The 25,770-nt window shown below is 54.3% G+C and overlaps 1 protein-coding gene across 2 annotated transcripts in view; it reads left to right on the top strand.

Moving 5' to 3' along the window:
- Window positions 1-25,770, top strand: part of PAK3 (p21 (RAC1) activated kinase 3) — a 113,755-nt gene that overhangs the window by 24,174 nt on the left and 63,811 nt on the right. The window lies entirely within an intron of this gene.

Genomic DNA, 25,770 nt, shown 5'->3' with positions numbered 1-25,770 from the left:
CATGACTACGAAGACAAATTACAGCTTTGGGCTTTTACCTTTCCTAAGGGAAACAAATCAGCCCAGGAGGCAGTCGGGAATCCTGAAGGAAAATGAGAAGAGGACCTCACGGATGGAACTGGGGCAGATCGATGGTAGATGAAGTGGTGGAGTTTGTCGTGTCGGGTGGAGTTTGTCGTGTTGGCTCCCACTCGTAACTGGATGAAATTCCGGCGTGTGCTGCTAACACAAGCACAAGGGCTGCTGAACGCTGTCTGGGAGAAGCAGGGAAGGAACTGCGAGAATTTGGCCCACTGATAAATAAAATGACCCGTGGGGGTTGGGTGCGTTCATTTCTCAGTGGAGATGTGAAGCTAGAAGCAGAAGGGTGCTGAGAGGGGGAAGTGGTTGCCCGCCCGTGTGAAAGCCCTTGGGACCACAAGTGATAACTTGGGCTAAAGGTTATCCCGGGGCAGTTCTTGTTGCTGTGCTGAAATGTTATCTTCAAATTGGTCCCGAGCGGGACTTCACAGCACCGCGATCCATCGGCGCCCCAGCACAGCTTCCCTTTGGAGAGCGATGCCTTGTGACAGACTGTCAGGGGGACGCTGGCAGGGCAAACAATTGCGAGAGTTGGGATTATTTTTTTGTCTCTTTTTCGGTAGTGATATTTTTATCCCTACTTTCACTCAGTTTAGAAGAACGTGCTGCTGGTAAGGAAGCTGTCAAGGGGGAGGACTGCACTGATAGAAGGGCCCTCAGGACGGTGTTTGTCCCTGTTAGAAAAAAAGCAGTGGTTTGGGGCATGATCATGTCTTTGTTTAGGAAAATATAAGGGATTCAAATGAGGTATCAGAGCTCAATTTCTTCGCACATTCTGATCCCATTGACCTCAGAGCGAATGGCTTTCATTTTCTTTGCTAATGGTGTTTTGTCTCGGTGGCTGCGGGGCTCTGCAGTCACCTGCAGCATTGATGTCGGCTTAGGCTGAATTATGGTCTTTGCTTGGGTCATCTTCAGGCATGTTCGTTTAGTTTGATGTTTTTATCAAGTGGATCGAGAGCATATGGAGAGAGGATGCTGCTGCTTTTTATTTTTATTTTTGTAAACAGGTATAAATAAACTTCTTCCATCCAGGTCCTCTCCATCTTCTGTCTCAGCTCCGTGCATCATCTCTCTCTGAGCACGCTGTCGAATCTCACTTTACTTCTGCCACAGGTTGCTCCTCCAGACTGATGGCTGCATTTTCCTTTCTCCAGTGCCCTTTGTCTTCTCCCGTCAGACACAAGCTGCTCGTCGTCCTTTCCCTGCTTCCTACCTGCCCCTGGCCTGAAGCTGCTGGCAGCCAGCAGGGAGTCAGGAGCCGCGTTGGTCCCATCGTCAGACTTCCAGTGGCCACGTGAACCCCTTCATTTTCTCACCATGTCTCTGTTGCTGTACCTAACACCCGTTTTGTCTTCCCCACGTGGTGTAGAGCAAAACCCCGGAGCTGTGCTGACCGGTGGCACGGGGAAGGTCCCGTCCCCTTCGGAAGGGGTGCCAGTCCTGCTGCTGGCAGCATCCCAGGAGAGCTGCTGCTGGCCAGGCTGCTTGGCCAGTCGATAATGAATGCTCATCAGTCTGCTTCCTGCTTCTTGATGACAGCTGTGTGATAGCCTGATCAATTTTATGATCGCCATTCGGGTGATGGCCTCCTGCTGCTTTACTCCAGCTTTTGGGGTTAAGAAAAAGGAGAGCAAAAATCCAGGAGCCTCTGCTCGTTTCCCCCAGCTCGAGGATAAGGTGGAAACACCCCAGATGATTAGCTGCATTTATTTTTTTTAAATCTTGGATCAGTTTGCAAGATTTAAGTCATCTCTTACAGCATTTTCAGTGACAACCCTGGAAGTATAAATATAGAAACCACAGACAGTTCCCTGGAGACTGAAGGCCTAATATGTGAATAATCTCACCTCCCACTTCGTAACAATATCGCAGGGGAAAAGGTGCATTATGCATGCCCACAGCCTTGCTTCGGCGGTGTCTAGCCTGGCGTGTGAAGCGTGTGTGTAAATATTTTAAGGGTAGATCTCAAGCCACCAGCGTGGGAGAGCCTACACAAAGCGGGCAGCGGGACTCCGCTGGGGTTTCCATGTCCCCGTGCCCAGAAGCCCGAGCACGCCAGGGCTGGCCAGGAGACTTGCGCTGTTAGCGCGAGCTGTGCGGCTCACCACGGCTCGGAAGCGTTCTTCTTTTTTATGTGCTGATAACTTGTGCCTTTAAGTATGCTGCGGAGTTACCTCTCCTGTTAATGTTTCAAAACGGGGCACTCTGCTTTGCCCTCCGCAGACATCTCTGGAGCATGAAATCATTCTCAAAGTGGTAAAATCCAGCCAAGTTGCCAAGCTGTTGGAATAGTGATGGGATTGAAGGGGTGTTCCAAACTAAAGAGGCCAAGGCTTTTGTTCTGTAATTCTTTTGCTTAAATACATCTGTAGGATGTGTTACGGACAGCTTCAGCCTGGGTAGGGACCTGGACGGCTGGGGCATGAGCAGCCTGCCCTGCCCTCTGGCCGTTCTTGGTGGGGAGGAGAGCAAGTGTAGCAAGACCTCGTGCTTTTCCTGTACACCCCTCATCAAAACAAGCTGTGCTCTCAGAAGCACCGGCTTGTCAGGGCAGTGCTGTCTGCTGGACCAGCGAGGGGAGAAAATTGAAGGTAAAGCTCTCCTTTCCAGTGCAGGGGGTGAACTCCCTTCAGGAGGAATGGGACACAAACCAACCAAACACAAAAAGCACACTAAAAAAGGTCTTTTTGAGTCAGTCCTAATTTTCTGGTGCCACTCGTCCGTCTGGTACAGAGAGGACTTTGTGAGCGGCCTCCTGAATAGCACCGGCCGGGTTTCTTTGGATAGAAGCTGCGTTAGATCTGCCTGCATCGGCGTAACAGCATTTCAGAAAGTGGCTCCTTGAGATCGATTCAAATGAGTGTTGCTGCTGAATTAAATGGATGCCAAGGTCGGACGGTGGTTCGCGTCCAGCACTAATTGACGTGGGCTCTGCTGCACTGCACGCTGCTCTGGGGTTGCCTGCTCAGCGCCACGCTACAACAGGAAAGCTGAAGCAGGTTAGTCAAAGAGCGCGGTGCTTTTGCGTATGAGAACCAGTAGCCACCGCGGCTAAACAGCTGAGAAAAGGACTTCTGGTAAATGCAAACAGATGCACCTAGCTCCTGTGTTTTGGATGCTGACCAGCCTGGGATGCCTCTGCGCTGGAGGAGCTAGCAGCTCTGCAGCCCAGCTCCTGTAACCTGGCCATTTTTGCGCTACCCTTGGTGGTTTCTTGGAAGAGGAAATGGGAACTTTATGAAGTCTGGGAGATGTAATAGAGAGGCACAGCGTAAGTGCTTCAGTTCTGCATCTTAATCCATCTGGATGTGCTGAAAGCCTGTGAGCAACCGCTGAGAACAGAAGTCATGCCTGAAGAACAAATCACTCCTAGAGCACTTGTCATCAGCACGTCTCTGAGGGCTTTAGAAATGAGGCTGCTTTCCTCATTTCTCCTTCACAGCTGAGGAAACCGGTACTGAGAACAACAAGGGGAACTGATGGACCAGGCTGGAGCCCAGACCAGAGCTCATCCGTCCTGAGACACGGGAGGAGAGCTGTCCCTGTTCTGGAGCTATGGAAGTGGCCCATAAAGGTGTTGGAGAAGTCGCTGTGGCGTGTACGTGCCTGCTGGCTCTGTGCAGCCCCCAAGATCATAGCACCACATCAGAAGGTGAATGGTTCTTGGGTTCCCTCACTAGCAGCTCTTCTCCTACCATCTCCTCAGGACTGTTTCTGCTGTTACGAGGGCGATAAAGCAGGCTGGTTACAGAGCTCTGTCAGGAAACTCTGTCCTGGGGGCAGGCAGTTTGTTTTTCTGCAGATTACCTTCCTCATGGTAACGATGCTCGTATCATTGCACAGCCCAGCCTCAGGAATGCCCGAGTCCAGGTTCTTCCACATACACCTGTCCCCATGATGTGTGAGCACTCTGGCACCTGGAGGGAGATCCCAGCTGCTTCCTGGGATCCTCTCTGTGGTGCCCAGGATCCACGACTGCCTTGCCAGTGTGCTGCTCTGTGTGACATGCCGTGCTCTTCTGAAGGTGTTGTCCCTCAGGGTGATGTGTTCTGATCTCTGACGCGTGGGACCACAGAACTGAGGAGGCGTGGAACAAGGTAGGAGAGCAGATTTGGGTGAAGTTTGGGCGCCGCATTCTGTAAGGAGTCTGTAGCACTGCAGGGACCTGAACCCAGCGCCCTTGTTGCCAAGCCACCAGCCTGCACCGTGAGCCTGCTTGGTTTTGCCCCGAGCCGTGCGTTACGGCCCTGCCCCTCAAGTCTGGGATTTAATGATGTCATCTCCAAAAGTTTTGACTGATGGCAAGCCAGAAGGAGATCAGAAGATCCTGCGGCACATGAACAAATCACCCCGTTGATTTATCTGCAATGAAGATCGCCCTAAACAAAGTGCTCTGATTTATCCTTCATCCTGGTAAGAGGAGGGACTGATTTAGTGATGCCCAGCCGTTAACGTGCCGTGTTCATAAATCGCGCCGCGCATGTGTTGAACTGGGATTTATAAACCCCCGCCAGACTTCCTGACTTCACCCCGTCACTGGGATCCTGGGCACCTTGCAAGTTTTCTGAGCTGTACGAAGCCTTGCCAGGGAGAGGAAGGCACAACCCTGCCAGGGACTTCTCTTGGAGCCTGGGGATGCTCTGTGCCTCGGGGTCTGGGGAGCAGATCACCTTGGGCTCCCCTTGCTGGTTCCCCTTGCTCATTCAGAAGGCAGCAGGAGGAAGAGGATGGAGGCAGAGCCATCTCTGATGGCTGGATGGGGGCGAAGGGAGGGAGCCGGGCTTTATGCCGCTGTCTGCAGTAACGGCTGGTTCTTTTACTGCCTGCTGCTTTATGTTTCGTCGAGTCACAGGAGATCGGTGTGGGGAAGGGGGGAGACGCAGAATTTAAAGCTAGAAGGCTTTGCAGAAGTCCTTCAGTCGGACTTCCTGAATTATTCAGGACGAGGTATTTTGCCTTCTCTCACAATGCAGCTAATAACTTTGTAACCAAGCTAGGCAAGTGTGAAGGGATTTGAGCATCCTCTCCTCACCCCACCCCCCAAATTTGCTCTCAGGTACGTGCTGCACAGGAGATCTGTGAGGTACGAAACACAGCTGTGCCTTTGCCCTGCAAAGCTGTGAGCTCTCCCCTTTGTGATCTTTTTACTTTATATCAGTGCTGGGCTGCGCGAATCAGCAAGTTCTGCATTAGAGATGTGTAATTCCTGCCTTTCCATGAGGACATCCGAGGTGCAGGAGATTCCTCTGTGCAGCAGGCACACGTAAATGCATCGGCTGCACTCACAGCTGCAGGTGGGCACTGGTATGCTTTTAAGAAGGAAGATGGCTTTGGCTCCTGGAACCAAGTAGAATTTTAATTAGATTAGGAATTAAACCCGAGTACCCCCCACTACGCTCTTCACAGTGCTAGGTGATGTGAGACGAAACCTTTATTACAATTGTGGTGACATGAGTTTTAAAACTTTATAATGCACATAATGATGCTCTAAAAATGACCTCCTGCATGCTTAGATCAATCAAGCTCTTACCACTTCTTACGTCTAGATTAATCGATCACAAACAGCGCTGCAGGAGGGCTGAGGAAAGTATCCACGTTGTACGTTCTCCTGAGGCTCCTCTCTGGACAGGTTGCCTGAGCTCCCGTGACTTCCCGACCCGCTTCTGCCCTGCCTGCGGTCTGGTCCCGCGATGCACGGCCATGGGGATAGCTGCACAGCCCGCTCGGTGTCTGAGTACAGATGAACTTCTTCACTCCCTCCAAGAGAAGAGGAGTGTTTGTGCCAAAAAGAATCACCACATATTTGCCTTCATTAACCAAGCCAGGCAGCAGGCGTGGCTAATCAAGGCTAAATAAAAAAATATCTGGAAAACCTTTAGAGAAATAGAGGCTGAAGAGGGAGAACATGGCGATTCAGAGAAAGCTGCCTCGGAACAACGGGTTGTAGCTGTCAGTGAACGCTGCTGCCATTTTTAGCATTTGCTAGGAACATCCAGTCTTGCAGAGAAATACTCCTCCTTTCCTTTTCCGCCGGTTATCACCTCTGCCAGTCGCACTGTTTACAGGTCTGCTTTTGTCTGTAGAGCCGATGTGATAACCCTCTTCTGCTTAGCAACTGCAGGGAAATCTGGGACAGCCCTCCTTTTACTTACCGAGACTCAGCATTAAACGTTGGAATGAAATCCTGGTTGTCATGAAATCGGTAGCAAAATTCCTACCGAGATCAGGAGAGGTAATATGTGTCCAGTGATGTTTTCTAGCTTTTTATGAAAAAGTCCAAGTTAAGGCTAATCTGATCTCAAGTGATGTCATTTAAATGAAATAATTGCTTTGTTTATACAGCAGCTCTTAGATCCCAGAGCAGATGGGGTCATCGCATAAAGGGCTGGACAAGGCGGTATTGAACGGCAGGCTCTGCTTCGGAGACCTTACCAGCTCCAGTCACAAGTCAGGAGGGCGCTTAATGCCTCCAGCCCCGGAGCCCGCAAATAGCTCCCGTGACTTGAGTGGGACTGCTCACATGCCTACCCTTGAGTAAGCGCTGAAGTACCCAAGGCACTAACTGAAGAGCCAGCACACACGGTCTGTCTTGAATTTCGGTTTTCGCTCTTCTTCTAGCTCCTGCCTGCCCTGCCCTTCTGCAAGCCTGCGGAGGGCTGATAACTGTTTTTGTTGTGCTCAGCCAGTGCACTTCTAACGTAGCAATGAAGCTGACCTCAAAAAAAAACAAAATACAGGACATCCTCAAACCCCACAGGCTGTGCTTCCCTGCTCTTGGGAGTTTCAGATGGATAACGCTGTTGGAAAGAGCCCTCTGACTGTAAAATGTAACTGTAGGACCTTGGTCCTTATAGATGGTAACTCTAATAAGCCTTGGTCTCTTCTTGGCACGCATAACAAAGAGCAGAGGATCTGGTAGAGCCTTCCAAAACTGTCCCAGGCAGAGCAAAAGGAAAGGCAGGAGATGTGCAAGACAAAAATGTCACTTGAAGGGAGCACAAACCTGACCTTGTTGGTATTCCTCTCACTGTATGTCTGACAGAAAGGCTTCTATTAGTTTTTAAGTGCTTTGATAAGCAGGAAGGAGGTATTTGTTTCCTCCTGCTGGCTCTCTCCCCCCCATGTTATTTACTCGTTTACTCGATTTTCCCCTCTCATTTTCCTTTTAAATGTTTACCCCACGAGGCACATTAAAGATGCCATCACAAGCTCCATGCACGCAAGGAGACAGGAATGAGCTCCTTCATGTTTTTGTCGCGGTAAGTCGCCGTCCAGTGGCGCTGCCAGGCAGGTAGAGGAGCAGGGCATCGCCATTTCCTTAGCGGGAACGTCTGCAGGAAGCAGCCCGTAGTCCTGCCACGTCAAACACGGACACTGAATCCTTAGTGAAGGTGCTGGGTAAGGGCACTGTGTTCTTTTCTTTAAAAAATAAATAAAATGCATGCCGTGCTTGAACTCTACCAGCTTAGAAAGGAAACCCTTAAACATAGCTTTGCCTGTTTGAAGCCAGCTGACTTTCTCTTTTGCTGCGCTGTGCGTTGTAAAATGTTCACTGGGATTTAAGAAGTCGACACTCTGCTTTCTTTGATGTGTTTGCCTGCTTTCTGCATTCCTCGGGCAATTAATTGCAAATATTGATGGCGAGTGTGTGTTGGGGGGACAAAAACAAGCATCCTTCCTTTGAAAAGTTGCCAGTAGGGACGGAAGCCTTCCTCCTGCCCTCTGATTCCTGCAAGTTGTACTTACAGAGACCACATAGGAGTCCAGAAAGCTTGAGCTCCTTTCCCCTTAACCATTTGTTTCACGTCGAGGGAGCTCTGTAGGCATGCCTTTACCGATGGTTTCCCGATGCCTTGCTGCGGAGACGCTGCAGGAAGCTCCCACGTGGCAATTCCTCCAGGAGAGCAGCGGGGCAGGTGTCCACGTGGGGTGGCGAGGCACAGCACAGCTGAGCAGGGAGCCTGGATTCTCGGAGCTGCCAATTTTCTCCTCTGGGCATCCCTCCTCGCCGAGCCTGCTGCGTTTGTGGCCTAGTTTTAAGGAGCCGTTTCTGATGGTGGTGGCGAACGCTGGCATTTCCTCCCCCCTCCTCGTTGGTTTTGAGCTGAACAGCAGCGCAGGAGGAAGCTGGGGGCTGCGGGTGCTGCATCCCAGGGTCTTCTTGGTAAGCTCTGAGGTGGTTAATGGTCGCTTTTTCCCAATATTTCTATCAGAAAGTAGCCTCTGCCGCATCCTTCTAGTAATAGGAACATGAAAATTTCCGATCCAAGTTTACTTACGGCCTTTTTATTCTTCTGTGTTTATTTCTACTCCCTGATCTTGACTGGCTGTTGTCTTCCTTGGTGTTTGCCTCGGAGGTATTTCTGGATTGCAGCGATGACCCCTCTCAGCCTTAAGCTAAAAAAAGCCAGCCGCACTGGTCTCCTCATGGAGGAATCTCTTATCCTGGTTGTCCTGGCAGCCTCTGGCTCCTTAGGCCAGTGAGCGTGGCCCAGAGGGGCCCACACAGCGCCCACTGCGGTCTGCTCGGTTCCCCCAGTTTCGGGGCTGTTTGAAACAGCTCTGCCTGGCTCGGGAGCAACGCGTGAGTTTGTTACCTTTGGTTTAAAACAAAACCCAATGACTGTGCCCTGACTGCAGAGGCGTTTCCTTCCCTGCGCAGGGCAAGGACCGGGATGTGCTTCCCTGGGGAGCCAAAGGGTGGAGGACGCATCGGGACTGCCTGGGTGCTGCATGGCTTTGTCCTTACTGCTCAGAGCCCGTGTGAGCGCGAGAGAGCGGGGTGAGGAGGCAGAAGGGCCAGCCTGGAAGGGGCAGCAAGCGGGCAGGAAAACCAGCACAAGGCTGCTGGGAAAAAGCTGGGAACACCTGGCTGGGATCTGCGGCAGTGCTGGGTGAAGTTGCTGCGCCGTGTGAAGGTGAGGAGAAAGAAGTGCTCTGCTGCAGCTGGAAAACACAGGACAGAAATTTCGTCCACGTAACAGAGAAATTGATGGCCCTGCGTGGCCTTCTGCCAGCTGAAGATCAGGCCTAATATTTGTTTGCCGAGTAAAAGGGTTCAGTCAATCTTCCAGCCTGCCTGCAGAACAAAGGAGTGAGACAGATTTAATGCTCGTTCTGTTAATTGCCCGATGGCCGTTCTTGCAGCACGGATCTGTGTGTACGTGCCAGAATAATTTGGGTTTGTGTCTGACACAGGAGATGTGACTTGTGGAAGGACTTCGGTCTGGGCTGTTACCCCGGGAGGACTGGGGAAATGAGGGCAGATGCTCCCTGCCGTTCGGGAGGAGCTGTTCCCCAGAGGTGAGTGACACGTAAGCCCTTTGTAAAGCTGAGGGAGAGCAGGGGAAAGGGAGAAGAGAAGGGACAGGAAGGTCCTGAAGGGTTTTTCTTCAGCCTGGCTTAATTTGGAGGTGACACTTCATACGTCAACTTAAAATAACCTGTTTCAAAGAGCACCCATCTCAGACCTCTGATGCACTCCTAAGACAGTCACTGGGAGGTGACCGACACAGCTGGGGACAGAGGGGGACACAGCTGGGGACAGAGAGGGAGGGTGTTGGGATGCAGGGCGTTGTGCCAGGGCTGTGCTGTCCCTGATCTGTGTGACGGCATGCAGTCACCAGCATGGGGTTCACCCCTGTTCTCCGTACCGTGTGTTTGTGCTCTGGTGTGTCACGTCCAGATACCTGGGACTTAAACCGTGGTTTTCTGCAATGCTCCTAATTTGAGTAAGGTTTAAATCGGAGTCTCGTCTGGATGTCAAATGGTTAATGGAACAGAAAGCGAACACCTGCGTCTGCAGCCTTGTCCCCTCCGGTGCAGCTGAATGGCATCTCACGATGGCAGGGAAATAATTCAGCCAAAGCAGGCCCTGCTCCGTGGGAGATGAATGAAGCTCAAGTGAAGTGGAGGTCACTCGTGTTAATCTGAAGCAAATAGGATTGTGGGACAAGGGGAAGAGGGCGAACCTCCTTTTATGTACAAATTCTATAGCTCAGAGGCTTAGGAAACACTTCATAGTAAACATTTGCAAAGTAGCCACGTCATTAACCTTCTCCGAGGGGAGAGACGAATGCTTTTCCTGCTTCGTTTTGTGCAGGTCTCGCGTTTTGGTGCGTATGCAAATCCTGCTGGGTGGCAGTGTCTCATACAAATAAGCTTGAAAGGCAGAGGCAGCCAGGCAAGCGAAATGGCTCGCCTTCCCCTGCAGCTGCAGCGAGACTTTTATCCCGGGAGGAGCCGGGAGAAGGGCAGGCTTGTAAGGAAGCATCAGGAAGGGAGAAGAAAACCAGGAATCCTCCCAGAGTGCTTGCACAGGGGCAGCAAGCCCTGCATCGATGCTACAGTGCTACCCTGTATTTTTGATGACCTAATCAGCATCCAGCACGGTTTCATTTTTCTTTGTCCTCACCCAAACCTCTCGAGGCATGGGAAGACACGAGCAGCTCGTGGCTGTGGGGAACCGGGGAGGTGATGTTTGGGAAGACGAGGCGATCAGCACCTGTTTGAGATCAGGACCAAAATGACCCTGGCAGATGATACAGTTAGAGTCACAAGCAGGCAGCTTGGTAGGGCCACTGGCTGGGTGTTGTGAAGATGCTGTGCAGCGGCCGGGTGTCACACGGGGCCGACGTTCTCTGTCCCGTGGGCAGGGTGGGGCTTGGAACCGGTATTTTCCTGCTGCTCAACATGAACTACTGATAGGCCTGTATAGCGTTGTCCCAGTTACAAGCCTCCTTTGTCTCTGATCCCTTCGCAATGTTTCTTTGTGAGTTAGGAAGGCACCAGGCACTTGTATTTTCAGGTCCGCGGGTCTGCCTTGGGCTGGGCTTTCCCCTCAAGTGTGCCGGGGGCGAGTATCAATTCTCATGACTGGTGACAGCAAAACCAAGAGAAATCAGACTGGAAGCTGATAAAAGCCCCCCAGGGATGTGAACTTTGTTTCCACCAGACCTTTCTGGGGTCAGGGCTCATTCGGCCCTCGTGCTGGAGCACACCTGCGGTGCTGCCCGTGCACTGAAGGTGAGGGGGGGCTCAGCAGGTGCATGGAGCCCCGTCTGGCAGGAGGGGCGAAGGGGCAGCTTGGCACTCGGGGTTGCTGCTGTGTGTACGTGAGGCCAGCCGCAGCTTGAGCTGGCTCCCTGCGCCCAGCGAGGTGAGACAGAGGGAGCAGTGCAGCTGCAGACTCGCACGTGCCTCGCTGGACCCGTTCCCGCTCGCTCTGTGATCTTCATTTGGTAACGTGCAGAAGGCTGCAGGCGATGCTCTGGCTGCGGACTGCGTTGTCACATTGAGAATGAATTGCCTCGGAGCCTTTGGTCCAGCTCCTGGGCTGTTTCCTACTCAGTCTAGGAAAGATGGGATTTTCACGTGATTTCAAAGCGTAGAGCTCTGGTGAACATTTAAACCACGTTTCTCTGTTCTTGCCCTGCTGCTTTCGGTCCCTTCTTTTCCATTATCCCAAACGCCTTTGGAAATTTCATTTCCACAGCAATGCGCGATCCCTCAGGCCCCCGCTCACCTGACTTTCCTTGTGTGAGCATCATGGCTTGGTAGGAAATGCGACATCGGTTTGAAACGTTTGGCAGGCAAGGCAGGGAAAAATACATCCGAGTTGTTAAGGGAGAGAGTGATGTCTTTTGCCTTCAGAGTTGACAGATGTTTTCCCCCTTTTCATCTGCCAAACACCAGGTATTTCAGCATTGTCTGCGTCCGGAGGGTGCCTGTCTTGGCAGGGATCACCTTGGACATGCAGCCTGGGTGATGCTGCTGTGGGCAGCTCCTGGGCACTCTGCCCCACGGCTCAGTCCCTCTGTATGCTCTGCCTTGGGCCAGTTTGAGCGTTTCTCCTCTGGTCACTCAGGAGCTGATTGTGTCGTGGGAGACTTTGGTACGTAATTCTGTAGCTGTTCATCCTCTTGTGGGCTGCAGCTTTCAGGAAGAACCTGGGTTGGACTCTTCCTTGGGGAACTGGGAGCCTTCCTTTTGCAGAGATGATGTCCTATTGCCTGCTCCTGGCAGCTCTGCCTGGGCAGAGTGACAGCACTGGGTTCTGGGGGTGAGTTCTTGGCCAAGCACTCAACATTTGCTGAAAATTAAGCAAGTTAAACTCAGCTTTTTCCCTGACCAGACCATCAACCTCCAAAAGCAATCTGTAGACAAAAACCTGTTTTATTGTGGCAGAGTTTTCCCAGCTGGTAGGTTCTGGGTGTGGAACCAAATCTTTGGTTAACATTTCGTTTGCACGGCCTGCACCAGTTTGTTTCCCTTCCTCCCCCCGTAACACAAGTAACGCTTTCCTTTCCCCAGCTCCACTGTGATGCAGAAGAGGGTGTGTGGTTGCTGCTTGTGTTTGCAGCTTTCAGGAGCAGAACTGGACTGCAGCCATTGCAGCACGGTGGTTTCACTCGTGTCCGCTGTAAGTCTGAAGGCTGCAGCAGCTGCTCTCTCGAGGTGCCAGCCACCCAGGTACCAGGTCGTGGCATCCGAAATGGCAAGTGCCGGGTGCTTCCCCAAACAGGTCTGTTGTGAAAAGGAGCACTGGGAACAGTCTTGGGTCTTCCTTTCTCTCCCTCTGCTGTTGCAGGCAGCCGTGTCCAGTGGTGCTTTCCGTGAGCATTTTGTGCCATACTGAAGCCACTGGGCTCCGTGCCGCGTCGTGGGGCTGTTCCCCTCTCCTTGTAGGAGGAAGCCATCTCCTAGCTTACGGCTTGAACTGATGGGCAGCCATCACCTATTGCCCACATCATCAAGGAGGAAAAAGCAGGATGCAAAGGCTGTATTTTAATTAGACCACAGTTTAATTAACACACCTGTGAATACAGCCAGGCTGCACACTGCGATTTTCTTGCTCATTCCCATTTCTTTGGGGATTTGTTACCGACCGTCCTCTCTCTGGAACGTGGAAGCCAGGAGTTCTGAGCTGTGTCTAGCAGTGCCATTGATTCGCTCGTGACCTTGTGCAAGTCCCTCTGGGTTTTGCTTGTAGGGCTTTAGTTTGAAGGAGAGAGAGAAAAATGCTTCCCTTGTTCCTCAGCCTTCACTGGGAGCCCTAATTAACACTTAGGAAGCAAGGGGCTTTAGGCTGCAGGGTGCTGCAGAAGTGTCTTGCTGCCGGAATACAATTAATAACGCATATGGCTCAGGAGTTCCCAAACTGCATGTTGCTGTGGTTTATTTTCATGATTTGATTACTGCATGCAGTCTGTACGGGTCACACCGTGTATCTTCTTACTTCTCACTGCCGTTGGAGAAACCCTGGGTAGGCAACGTTAATATTCCGCCTCCGAAAGCGCTCACTGGGTGGTACCACGATCCCAGGCAATGGGAAACTGGTGCTGCTGTGTCCTGCTGGTTCTTTGGCTGCCACTTCTCAGCCTCCAGCTCCCCCGTCGCAGCCCTGTTCCCAAAAGGATGGGTCAGTTCTAACCCAGCGGGCTGACCCCTCGTGGCAGACAGACCGTAGGCTTTTCCCCGGAGAGAGCCCAGCGCTTCCCTTAGGGAGTTATTGCAGTAGTGGTGCATTTCTTCTTCCCAGCCTTTGTTGTGTTGCTCACTATGCTTTTGTTTAAATAAATAATAACAAAAAGACTCGAGCACCCACTTACTTCAGGATTTTTTGCTGCACAGGTACATACAGCGTTTGAGATGCATCTTAACCTTCCCGTCACCAAACTACAGGCACTGAGGTTTCCTGAGCGCTCTCTGCAGTATGAATTATCTGGACTCTGAGTTCTCTTGTGTTATCTCTGGGCTAACTCTGTGCCGTTGGACCTTGCCCTTCTTCAAGAGCGAGCACCCCAGCACCAGCCTGGTAATGACGTTCAGTCACTTTTATCGTCTCCCAGATGCCCACCTGGGAGAGTTTAGGATCTAGGATCCTGCTGTGAGGTGGCTCTCTGCAGGGTGGATGTCGGTTTCTGGCTCCAAAGAGAAGGTTGCTTACGGTGAGAAAACAAACAGGGAGGTTACTGAGTGGGGCGAGGACAGAAGGGGAAGCAGAGGTGCGCTGGGTGCTGTGATCTCCCGGGAGGTTAATGTCTGTCTGTACAAGAAAATACGAAGAGCCTGCCCTTCAGGGTGTTAATGCAAGCGTAGAAGGCTGAGTTTGGCGCCCTGTCAAGGACAGTCGTGGAAGGAGAACACAAATCCTAAGCCCATGTGGCTCAGCGATAAAGTGGCTCTGCTCTTTCCAGAGCCTGTGTCAAGGAGCCTTCCTCCATCTGAGCATGTTTTGGGTGCGCTTTTGGATGTGTGTCATCCTCTGTGCTCCAGTCCTGTGCTCCTCATCCTTCGTCTGTCAGCCTTGTCAGTTAGACTGGCATGTTCCCACTGCTGCCAGCTTCTCAAATTTTGCCAGGCTGCTTTCACAGAGCCCCCCGAGTGTAATTATTGCCCTGACGAGGACAGGTGCTATGGGGCTCTCCTTCGGTGGGCTGCGCTCGTTAGGCCCATGGGCTCTGCTCGTCTCCCTGCTGTTTGGGGGGAGCAGAATAAGCCATGTGTCCTGCAAATGCTTTTTGACGTCTGCTCCTTTAAGGAACTAGTCTGTGGTGCAAACTGTGCAGATCTGGGATGCCTTTGCTTCTCTCTCCCAGGAAAACTGGATAAATTACAAATACCGCTGCCTGTCCTCCCGAAGGCTATCATGCAGCCGTGGTGGTGGGTGTGAGATTGCTCGTGGCAGAGCCGTTCGTCCCTGCTGTCAGCACCATCTGCAAGGTATCTGGGCATCCGAGCCCTGAAATTTTCTTTGCAGCTGCAGACCTCAGACAGTGAGGGTTCTCACTTTCGTGCGCAGTGGCTGGACAGCGCCGCACCCCCAGGTGGCTGTGTAAAGGTTAATTAAGGAGAAGGTGCCAGCAGATGGCACTCCGGAATACACAGCGTTGTCTCGGGGTTTTGCAGGGCCTCCATCACTTCGTTTGGGCACGTGTAGCAAAAAGTGCACTCGCATACTGAACCCGTGCCCGTGGCTCCCAGCAGGCAGCCAGAGGAGCAGCAAGCAGCCAGCCTTGGGGTCAGCGAGCCAGGAGGTGGAGGGAACAGCAGCTGCTGTCCGGTTCAGAAGAAGACTGACGATGCAGCCGATTGCACAGCCATCCGGGTTCCCTGTTTCCTTTCAGAGCAGCTTTCCGGGCCCCGTCCTACAGGGACACAGAAGGGAGGTGCGTTTTAATGAGACAAAATGATTTTTGCTTGGGAAAATGACCAAGTGGAGCAGTTGGCACGGGAATGGAGCCCAAAGTGCAGCAGGTTACTCTGCAGTGCTGACTAGGCTGCTGGACTGGCAGTGCCTCGCCGCTTCCTGCACGTTGATAAGATGGATTGGGTTTTCTTCTTATTTGTGCAGAGCGTGGGCAGCTCGTGGGGTGCAGCTGCTAGGAGCTGCCCGCAGCCTGTGGGGCAGCATCCCCAGGGGAGGCGCGGTGGGGAGAGGCCAGGTGCAGATGGCACCCGGGGTTGTGCCCCCTGCGGGGCCGCAGCCCGCCTGGGTAGGTCTTGGTTTCATGGCTTAGGAGGCAATAGAGGGAGGAAAATTCCGATGTTACACGAGGGCTCTTTTGCTTTGGGGATTGCCTTTCTGAACCCCAACCAAAAGAGCTCAAAAGCTCTAAACCCCCAGGTGCTTTTACTCCTGGATTCAGGGGCCGGAGTGCGAGGCCTGGCAGTGAGCCTGCTGTCCTCACACAGAGCCTGGCGGTGCTGCGGGCGGCTGGGGCTGGGCCTTGTTCTGCCAGCAGTCGTTCCCGACGGGGAGAGCAGTGACATTCAGCTTCCACTAGGAGACAAAAATGGCATCACGGGCCATCTGAGGGCACGTCTGCAGCACTGAAGGCAAGGCATGGGCTCTATTTCTGAGCCAGGAGAGCAATCTGTTCCCAGTCTGTGGGGCTTGTCAGCCCAGGAATGATTGGTGAGGCAAAAGCAAAGGCTGCAAAGCTGCTGCCCGGCTGTGGTGAGAGCCGGTGATGAGGGATTCATTGTGCAACCAGAAGATAACTGGCAGCAGTAGCGGGAAGTGACGGCAGTCCCTTTTGCCACAGCAGTTGTCCAGACGCTTTGTTCACAGCTGTAATTCACCGTGCGTGCCGTCCATCTGTCCTGGACCATGCCTTGCTCGGAAGGAGCATGGCTGCCGTGTAACACCCAGTGGGACAGCACCGGGGCTGTGTGGGGGATTAGGTGTGAAAATGTTTTGCAGGTGCAGGGCGCAGAGGAGGCAGGTGGTGAAGGGGGACCAGACCTCCAAAGGGGGGACATCAGCCTCCTCTTCTCTCTTCCTTTCCTGCAGATGCCAGTGCTGGCAGATCGGTTCTCTGTGGGGGCAGAGCCCACGTCCCGCATGGTGACAAGTTCAGAGGAGTAGAGACTAGGCCTCTGATGCTGTCTGTGCAGAAAAGCAGAGTTTTTAGCTAAGTTTGAAGCCACACCACCCGTGACTTACCACCTTCTGTGCCGCAGGCTGCAGCCCGGGCTTGGTGTGCCTGCCTGGGGCAGGGGCAGGAGCCTGCTGGTGGCCTCAGCTGTAGCTTGACCTCCAGGTTAGGGTGGCTGGGCTTGGTTAAGGTCCTCCCTCGGGACCTTCAGTGCAAGTCAAGGTGAGCTGAAATGGTGGCGGTGGGTAAGCCGGTCCTGCTTGGCAGCGTAGGTCTCCACCTACCAGCTGTGAGCTGCCTCACGGCCTCCTGTAAGGAGTGAGAGCGCCCTGGAGCTCCCCAGCACCACGCCGGCCTCCAGCTCTTCCCCAGGAGCTCCCCCTCCAGCAGCGGCTCCCTACCTGCCACCTGCAGGGTGTGCACAGCCCTCGGCCGTGTGGCCAAGGCAGCGCTTGCCAGAGGGATGGCGCTTCTCTCCCCCGGTGAGGAGGGATGCATCTGGCATTTTCTTGCCTGCTTTGCTGAGACTTTGTGAACTTCAGGCATTTCCTGCCCTCGCCATGGGACAGCAGCTATTCCCGCTGGGGCAAGCACCCGTCGCCTCCCAGAGCAGGAGCTCTCCCCGGGGCTGTGCAGGGTAATTGGCCCGTTTCCCTGGTGTGAACCGACGGCTGTGCAAGCCAGCTAATGGGAAGAAGCCAGGGTAGCAACGAGATTAAAACCACATGTGAACAAACATCTTGTTTTGACTGCAAGGATGCACTGAAGCATGAGAGCCTGGGTCCCGCAGTAAGCCAGAGGCAGGTTGGATTGGCATTCAGACCGGCGGGTGCACAGTAAGCAACGCGGGGAGCAGGGCAGGAGCCTTACTGACACCCATGTCAACAGGAGTAATGTCACGGAATCACCTATTGCATTCGTCTGCGTGCTGTCAGCTGGAGGCCCGAGTGGACACGGCATCAGGAGAGCAGGTGGGGGGTTCCAGACCCAGTACTGGCCTCTGGCTCCGTTCCTCTGTGCCAGCAGCCTTGCCACGGGACAGTACCTTTCATTGTAAAGCTTGCTGGTAGGGAGCCTGCACTGCTCACCTGCCACCAAGAGCAGGGTGATGGATCCTGAGTGTGGTGACCCCATCCTGACGGGCCCCCGGGGCTGTTCAGTTAGGTGAGATTGTCAGGGAAGGTGGCACAGAGGCAGAGTGGGTGCTCCAGTGAAGCATGCTGCTTTTTGGTTCATGAGAAAACACAGTGAAGGCATTTAATTTTAATTTCTATTTTAGGGGTGATTGTTCTTGGCTGGGTTGGGTCCCTGTAACTCTTCACAAAGTGATGTTCAGTTAGTTGAAGGCTGTCAGCACACCCTCGTCATTTTCCTCTCATGCAGCGAAGGGTTTTTGGGGAGGAGGGTTTACGACATACCCGTGCAGAGCCTGGCGGGGAAGCTTCTCAGCTAACTGCACAGGGACTTCCCTGACAGGGAAGGCAGTCTTGGTACAGGGGCTGCGCACACAGCCTGAAGGGATGGCTGCCTGCTGCCAGACTTCAGAGAGAAATTCACTTGCTCACAGCAGATGGCTTCTCCGTTTGTGCTGGGGTCACCACTGACCACAGATCCCTTGGGGTTTCTTGTGCACCAGAGGGCAGAAATACCTCACGGAGGATGTGAGGTCGGGGAGCCCATGCAGCTCTGTGAGAGCACCCAGCCTCTGTCACCCTGCTGGCATTCCCTGACCCTCTGGGAGCATCTCGACCGCCCGGGTGTCAGCAGGCGGGGGGCAAAAGGGGACCCTGAGCCAGCACAGCACAGGTCGAAAGCCTCACCCGGTCCCTGTCTCCAGTGGCACCGATGCCCCCTGCTCATCTTGGAAGTCCGACCCTCCAGTGCCATCCTGCCTACGAGCAATTCCAATAAAAGTAATAATTGGATTCATTCCACTGAGTTTAACATTTTAATGTCAGCTGGGGATTTCTTCCTGATCCCAGCTTCTGCTTAGGTGACATCTTTAAGCACCGGATTAATAAGCCTGGCTGTGTTCTCTGAACATCCGACTTCCCCAGGCAGAGGTGGGGGCTGAAGGGTGGGCTTCTCGCGCTGCCGGGCTCTGTGAACTTGAGTGATGCTGGTCAAAAGGCCTTGTTCACGATTCTTGAAGTATCATTGCTTTTTGTATTTGGTTTCAGTCTGAACTGGAGGGAGAACAAAACTGCTAAATTTGCCTGAACTTAGGTGTTCTCTCATCCTGTAGGATCAAGCTTAAATTACGTGTGCTTGAGACTTTTAGAGAAGATGATCCCTGAAGGTTCTCAAACCCAAGGCAGGTCTCACCCCCTCCCTGTGCTTTATCTTGGCTCTGGGGTCTCATGAACACACCTTCCACTGAACATACTTTTCATTAACCTGGGGGCTCGCAACTCTTCCGCTCCTGAGACAAGACTTGTCAGCCCTGGGATGTTTTGTAGTTGGAAGGGCATTATTTCTAGGAGAAAAGCCCTACTTTATCTTGCTAGAAAACTCATGCTCCACTTTGAACTTATCATAAGAAGTTTCCTCCGGGCTGGTGGCCTTCTGGCTTCAATACTTGGTCCTGCTATGCTGCATCAAAGCAGACCTTAACTTGTTCGGCGCCTTGAGAGGTAAATCTGTGGAATAAACTGCTGCATGGGGTCTGTACCTGCACACGTGCTGGGCTGGGCTGCCAGCCTTTGGGTTATGGAGTTCTCCTTCTGGCCAAGCACAGCCGTAGGTGTGGGGACAAATTGTAGCACAGTACCTCTTAGTGTGAACGGATCTCTAAGCGCTCACAGCTTACTGCCGGTGTCCGTGGTGAGCCAGGGGAGAAAGGCAAGGAGGGTGCTGGACGGGCTCACAGACAGCAATGAGAAGGATGAAAGGTCCCTTAATCTCCCCTAAAAAAGTAACCACACGGAGGGCGTGTTGGAGGCGAGGCCGATTCAGGCTCTAGCAATTCCTCTGTACACGTCGGTTTGTGTCTGGCGTATTTTGCATTTCCTCTCATGATGTGGTGAGTCTCATAAAGCTCAAAGTCCTTTTTCTGGTTCCTGACAAATTGTTTGTATCACCCAGGCGGTGTCAGTCCTGCTGCTCTAGCTGGCGTTAGGTACGCCAAAGATAAGAGATGCTCCTTAGGTAGCTGAGTTGATGTCAGTCTGCTATAGCCTGGAGCCGTTGGTTCTTCAGCTCAATGGCAAAGACTTGGCCTGGTCAGCAACTGGAGAGGTTCTCACGTGTCAACATTGCAGGTCACAACCCCAGAAGGCTTGGGAAAGGTATTTTCTAAGCCAAGACACACATTCTCCAGCGTGCTTGATCTAATTTTGAGGCTTCAGCCTAACCTCCTGCTATGGAGGTGCTTTAAGACCACAGACAACCCTCGTCTCCAGACGTCCAGCTGCTGGAAGGACGCCGCCCTGAGCAGGCATGGCTGTAAAATTTGGCTGTCATGGGAAGTCCTCCGGGCAATCAAGTCTTTTTTTGTGGAGTGGGAACCACATCGAGACCTTGCTCAACACCAGTCCAGAAGGGCTAGAGATACCTGGATGCCCGTGGTACCTCTGCACCGCACCGTATCAGTAGTGCGGCACCTCCAGTCCTCACAGGCTGTCACACAGCGCCCTGTGCTCGCCATCCAGAGCGGCTTTGTTCAAATCCGCCCATGGTGGTGCTCCACTGACATCAGTGGGCTCGCCACAGCTGTGAAATCAGAGCTCCCTGAGATTATTGGGTATGTGCCACTCCTGTTCTCGTTCCGTGGTACGGTTACGGGACAAAAAATCAGAAGAGAAACGGAGTTGTTGGCCTTGGCCCTGATCTGCCTCAGCGTCACTCAGCAATAACGCCACTGATGGTGTGAGAGCAGAACATGGGTGAACATGCCCACAATCAGGCCTGCCTGTGCTCTTCCACTGGAGGTCTGAGCAAACAGGGATGTCTTCTTTGGAGCTAAGGAAGATTGGTAAGTGCAGAATAATCTATATATGGAACCGCTGCAACCACATCACCAGCAACAACTCTATTGCACTCCTAGGAAGCTTAATCTCATTCCGCAGCAGGAACTGATCTCGTGTGAGATTAATTCTCAGATTCACAACAGTTGTGGGAAAAGTGGATCTTTGAGAGAGAGCTGAATGAGCAGGAGAAAGCACACAGAAGAGAAAGCAGGTCCTGATTTCCGGGGACAGGAGAAGCAACCAGCAAAATGAAGGCAGCCTCGGCGGTCCCATCTGCTTGGAAGGCATCATTCAGCCCCTCCCGTGGGGAGATGTTGTGGCACTGTAGCTGAGGGTCTGGGATATCTTCGGGGTGCAAATCAACCTGGCTACAGGCCCGCCAGAGGTAAGTCAGCGCAGGCTTGGAGACTGTGGCTGGATTACCATGGGATGATGCCTGAGCTGCAAGAATTGTTCGCATATACAAACAAATTTTTGCTTGGATTACGTTTGCTTGGATACAACTTGTGGAGCCCCCCGCAGCTTTGCTGTTGTCAGACCCTTGGGTGATGCCTTCATCACAGGCTTTTAGTAGCTGGGATGCTGAAGGGAGAGTGGTAGCTCCAGGTACTGAAAACAAGTTGGGGAGGTTTTGCTCTTCGGGTTGTCTGTTCCTGGATGCCACTGTGTACCTCCAGCTTGTCCCGGAGCACGCTGCTGCCCCCGTCATGGGGTGGCTCCATCCCTGCACCCGCAGCATGGAGCCTGGGCTCGGGGCTCCAGGGGAATGCTGGCTCCAGCGAGACTCCTGGACTTCGTTGCGACCAGCCTTTCCTGCTGTCTCCAGAATATCCTGAAGGCAGCAGGAGGTGAGGGATTGGCAGCTCGACACTGCTTCTCTTGCACAGCCAACAGTGCTCTGGTCTCCTGTTTCCTCAGTCCCAAATCATCCCCACGTGAAATTTTCTGGTGATGAAGTGTGGAAAAAAAGAGGCCTGAATCCCTGCGTAAGCCCCTTCTGTTCCAGAAGCACAGCTGCATCGAGTGGGAAAGAACCAGAGCTTTGGGCTCACGGGGATGCTCCAGGTGGCTGTAGCATTGGTGGCCGTCACCACCACGTGGCGGTGTCCTCATCTTAAAGAGCCTCTGGGGTCTCACAGGGGACTTGGGAAGCTTTTCCATTTCGAAGTGGTTCTGCTGGCCCTGAGATCATTTTCTCTGTGGGATTTTGCGCGATGAGGCTGACCCAGAGCCAGTGGTGCTGGTGCGTGTCCCGCTGGGACCCCCCCGGCAGGTGCCATGGGCTGCGGTCACTGGGAAGGACGGGGCTCTGCGGGCTGCTGCGTATCTGGAGGTGGGCGACTTCTTTTTCTGCCTGACTGAAATTCTTGGGGAAATGTAGGGAGAGGGGGGTTTACGGTATCCTTAATCATTAGGGGTTTTGTTGGTATTGCTGGCCTTTGGACCAGGCCCTTGTTGTGTGCCCAGAGCTTTGTGGGGTCTCCGTGCCAAGGCCCTGGTACCCTGGGGAGCAAGGCCAAAATGCCTGATCTGAGACATGAGAGCAGTTTCACACCTTCCTTTGGGAAGTCGCCTTCATGTGGATGGGATGCTGCGATGCCGTGGTCACTCACACATCATGTATCGGCCTCCAGTGGGCTTCGTACCCGTCATCTCTTAAAAGCCAAGCTGTCGGGTACCAGGTACCCTTCCGAACGCCTGCCTGGAGGCAGGAGCTGGGCAGCCCTCGCTGCCCCGCACCCTCTCAGGGGGCAGGAGCTGGCAGCGGCATGGAGCTGAGCTTGGGTGGCCTCAGGAGGCCGCGGAGGCAGCGCTGCTTCGCCCTTACCCTGCCCAACGCTGCAGTGAGCCATCACAGGGATCGGCTGAGGTGAGTGTAAACTAAAACCCCGCATCCAGACACCGCCACGGGGTGCCCAAACCCGACCATGGCCTCCTGAGCCTGCCTGGTCTTGTGTCTCCCAGCCGGGGCAGGAGAGGGAGGAAGGGTTGGTGCTGGCTCTGTCGGGCTGAGAGCAATCAAATGGCAAAATCCAGCAGCAGGCAGGTCAGCTCTGCTTGTGGTTAGACAGATGTTGTGATGTTCCCCGTGAGGGAGGACAGCGGGTGTTTGAATGCAAACCAGGCAGGACTGGACTTCACCGGTGTTCCTGGAACCCCCTGAATCCTGCCCCGGGGAGCTGCGGTGTGGCCTGTTACAAGCCGCGTTCAGGGAGGGCTGTTAGTCCTGCTGCGCCGCTCCGAGGGCGATTCAAATCGCAGTTTCCAACAAAAAAAAAAAAGCAACGCAACACCTGGGAGTGCCAGCGGGGATCTGTGGCAGGCAGCGCTGCTCGGCTGGTGCACAGGCACCGCTGCACTGCTCCCTGCCTCAGTTTCCCCTCTGCCCAAACTGGAGGAGCGGTGCTGCTGGGCTGTCCGGCCTCTCGTGGGGAAGCGTCGCTAATTGCAGCTCAGGTAGCGTTTCAGAGCCGTGAGCAGTATGGGCACTTATTGTTTCCCTGTTGCGAAACCCTGGGATCTCCTTGCAGTCCTTCCCATCCCTTTCCGAGAAGCACGCTTTGTGAGCCCGGCACCTGACGTTATTCCGAGAGGCTTCTGCTGCCTGCCATCAGCTCGACCTGTCGGAGCTCTGAGTTTTATCCCACACGTCCCCACCGAAGGAGGGCGGTACATGCAGCTTCACTGGTTCCGGGAGGTGGATTAGATCCGACTACACTGTTTGTAACGTTGTGGGGATTCAACAACGTCTTAATGAGGTGTAGCAGTGGCATTATGAACCGTACCTATTAAAGGCAGTTGATTGGTATCTAATTGGCATATATTAATACTCTTATTACATCTCAGTGAAATCCACAGCTCAAGCATTAATTTTGAGTAGGAAAAATACGATTTGAGGTAAAAATATAAACTAAAAGCACAGCTGCTCTTAGTGTGAGGGCTTTATTAATAAACTCTTACACCGACTTTAGCAAATGTTTACAGTACATATTTTTAAAACAGACGAAGATGACATAAAGGAAACATTCTGTCAATTGTTTGCTATTTGCAATTTGCAATAACAAATTTTGCAATTTGTTAGTTATCTACAGATAACTGCTGTACGATTCATGGTTATCTACAGAGGTATTTTCCCTCTCCTCGTCCTTTTACAGGAAAGCCTGTTTCACAAGTGATTCCTCAAAGTGCGAGTGGGCATTTGCCCCTGGGGGTTGGTCTCTGGGGCTGCAGTCTGACAGCTGTTTCCCCACGCTGCGGCCACGATCCGCGGTTTCAGGCAGCCCCATGCACCGCTACTGCAGCCGGCGGTAGATGCCCTGCGAGTTCGTTGAGAATGGGGTGAAAACCATAAGCAGGACAAGGCGAAGGATATTTAACGAGGACAAAAAGTTCCCTGGGGCAAGGAGATGGTGCATGGCTAGATCCTGTGCCACCTGCCCCAGGCTGCGTCGCCACCCCGGGCACCTTTACCGCCGGGGGGCCCGATAGGGTGCCGCTGCTCCATCTCTGCCTGGCTCTCGCAGGCACCAGATCCCGCGGCTGAGCAGCTGGGGACCCCTGGCTGCTGGCAGGCAGCCGGGCCGGTTCCCATCGCGACGTGCCGGTAGGTGGTTCCCGTCTCACGGAGCTCCTTGCCAAGGGAGGCTGTTGACACGCTCCGGCATCGCCAGATGGTCCCCTTACCTCTGCTGCTCACGCGCTCCCTCGGAAGCGTTAATGATCCCTACAGCTCTCCAGCGGAGGGGCTCCTTTTTGTGACAACCTCATTACGTGGTTATCAGGAGCTGCCACCATCCAGGTTGTCACGACAACCAGGCGCATTCAGAGCCGCTGGGAGAGGTCCGAACCTCAGGCGAGGAACCAGCCCCAGCTCCCAGCAGATGCTCACCCGCAGCCAAGGGGCGGGCGCTGGGAAGCCATGACACCATGGGCCCAGCAGGCCCCCAAATGTAATCGTTGGCTTCCAGCGGCCCTCCGCAGCCCTCCTGCCCCCGGTCAGCCCCGGGGCAGCCGGGCCAGCTCCAAGCCCCGCTGCGGGATGCTCAGCCCTGCTGGAGGGTGGGCGGGAGCGCGCATGCCTCGGCTGGAGCCCGCAGCGTGCCGAGCTGCAGAGCCGGGAGCTGCTTCCAGCGGCTGGGAGTTGGGTGTCTGAGTCGGTTTTATCTGCAGGACGAGCTCTGGGGGGCTGCTGCTATGTACGGGAGATTAACGGGACCCGTGCTGACACCCTGTTAGCAGTCAGGAGTGTCGCTCGCTCGTGGGGTGTCTGCCAGTGAGGTGTGATGAACGCCCCAGAACTGGTTCTGTAGTGGATGGAGGATGCACCCGCTGCCACCCTTTGTTCCACGTCCTCGTGCCTTCACTAAGGTGCACCCGAGCCACCCCTGGAACCACGCGCTGTTGGGGTTATGTCCCGCATCGCACCCCGCAGGTGTCGGGCTGTAGAGCTTCCCTGAGTTCCTCAAGCAAGACTTTCCTTTTCTCTTATTTCCAGGCTGCCCTAGCTAAGCATTTGTTCAGTTCCCCAAAACGCTGGTGCTCGGCCTCTCTGCTGGAGGCTTTCAGCCTGGCACAGCCCTTTTTGGGGCAGGGAAGAGCCCTGGGCGCTTGAGGCACTGCGAGTCCGCAGCCGTGCAGTCGCCTGGGGAGGGCCTGGTTGAGCTGAAAGGTGGGGGCACGCAGCCTGCGGCTTCCCCCGTCCTCCAGCATCTGGGCCAGAAGGAGCAAAGCCCCAGGGAAGAGCGCACCCCGCTCAGGGCTAACACTTGTCTCTGGGGGTTCTGCCCGGGCCGCCTCACCCCGTCTTGTCCTGGGGCTACGGCCGCAGGCAGGAGTTGGCCCTGGGCTCCCTGGGGAGCAGGGGCACGGCCAGGCGGGGTCAGCGGCACCTGGCAGGGCCCGGCCCGGCCCCCCGCACCCCGGGGGGGGGAACAGCGGCACCCGCTCCGGGCCCGGCCGGGCTCCGCGGGGCCCTGCAGCTCCGGCACGGCTGTGCTCGGGGCCTGCACCGGGGTGAGCCCCCCGCACAGGGGGCACGGGAGCCCTGCGGAGGGGGCGTTTCCCTTCCGGCCTCCCCTCGTGCTCGGGGGGGCTCGGGGGCTTCGTGGCCTCCAGGGGCACGGCGTCCAGAGCCAGCCGCGATTTCCTGGAGGCTCCCCGGCTGCCCAGAGTGCCCGAACAGCGGCCCAGGTGCAGCGAGGGGACGGGACGGGACGGGACGGGACGGGACGGGACGGCGCCCCCCTCGCAACCCCCATGCGCCCCCCGAGGGAGCCGCCCCGCGGAGCCCCTCCGCAGGGCCGAGCCCCTGGGGGCGCCTCCAGCCGCGCCCCCCC

The sequence above is a fragment of the Oxyura jamaicensis genome, chromosome 4 (assembly GCF_011077185.1).
Source record: "Oxyura jamaicensis isolate SHBP4307 breed ruddy duck chromosome 4, BPBGC_Ojam_1.0, whole genome shotgun sequence".
Classification (NCBI taxonomy): Eukaryota; Metazoa; Chordata; class Aves; order Anseriformes; family Anatidae; genus Oxyura; species Oxyura jamaicensis.
This window is presented reverse-complemented; position numbering and strand designations above follow the sequence as displayed.